Below are 1,304 nucleotides of genomic sequence, written 5' to 3'. Positions count from 1 at the left end.
TGAAAAAAAAATGGAATTAGCGTGTACAACATTCTTCCAAATCTGACTCGACACATTTACATATTTTACTACTTAAATTTTAATAAAATTTTAAACAGCCTGCAGCTCAGTTGAAAAGTCACTGATTTTTTATAGCGTGATCGTTAGTTGCAGCTGAGTCATTTATGGCTTCACGGTTGCGCAAAGGTTCACATAATTTTTTATTTTTTTCAGAATCTGGATATTGCAAACCATTTATTTTTGGCGATTTTTAAAATATGAGACACAGAATACGGTGATTTTGATGCAATATCATGATTTTAAGCTGATATTTAACCGAACATTGCAGATAATCAGCTAAAAAGTTGCAGAATTTTTGTGACATGACTGTTGGTCACAGCTGTGTAGCTAGTACTTTCTCTGGTGTTCAGATAACTGCAGAATTTTTTGTTTTTTACGGAATCTAGTTTAATCAAACAGCTTATTTTTGGCGAATTTTTTAATGAGACGTAGATTAAAGGGATTTTTATTAACTGTCACGAATTTAAGGTTGATTTGGTTACGTTTTCCCGCGCATCAGCTGAAAAGTTCCTGAGTTTTTGTCATGTGACGATCAGTCGAAGCCGAGTAACTGATTGGCTTCACGTTTGAGTCGAGAAATGGAGAATTTTTAGTTTTTTACAGAATCTTATTAGAGCAAACGGTTTATTTATGGCGATAAAATCAGATATAGAATAAAATGATTTTTTAAATGAGCAGTTTGAGGAGCGTCCAGAAGCTGTTTCCAGCTCTGATAAATGCTGTCATTTGACCATTTTTTAATAAGTTAACACATCTTTCCTCCCACTGACAGGTTTTGGGGTTCAGAGAGTTAAATTAGAGCGTTTCTTTGGTAGTAAATGAGGAGCAACGCGCTCCACCAACACGTTTCAATTCGTACCAGAATAGAATCGAAGCTCTGAAGCTCTCCAAAGCAGAATTTAAGCAGCAGATTGTGAGATTACTGAAACTCTCCAGAAACAGCAGCTGTTCTCCTGTTTTTTCTTTTTGTTGGTCGACGAGGACGATGAGAACGGATCTGGACGCTCTGACACGTGACAGAAAGTTAAAGAATCGAACCACAAAACAGAAAATTGAGACTCCGAAAACTAAGTTTCGTCCAAAACAAGCGACAGCAAACGTTCCTGGCGTCTTTTCTTCGTGTAGTTTGTTCTCAGAAATACCAGAAAACAGCCGGTTAACAAACTTCTGAGTCCAATCAAACAAACCAGAGTCCAGGATTTAAAACTCGCTGCTCTGGAGTCACTTTTTGGTTCATGTTTGAT

The 1,304-nt window shown here is 36.8% G+C and overlaps 1 protein-coding gene across 1 annotated transcript in view; it reads left to right on the top strand.

The window, feature by feature from the left end:
• LOC103370671 (CUGBP Elav-like family member 2) overlaps positions 1-1,304 on the top strand; it is a 124,368-nt gene that overhangs the window by 71,333 nt on the left and 51,731 nt on the right. The window lies entirely within an intron of this gene.

Source organism: Stegastes partitus, unplaced genomic scaffold (assembly GCF_000690725.1).
Source record: "Stegastes partitus isolate 25-593 unplaced genomic scaffold, Stegastes_partitus-1.0.2 Scaffold1464, whole genome shotgun sequence".
NCBI lineage: Eukaryota > Metazoa > Chordata > Actinopteri > Pomacentridae > Stegastes > Stegastes partitus.
Note: the sequence above shows the minus strand (reverse complement) of the source record. Positions and strands in the feature narration are given on the sequence as shown.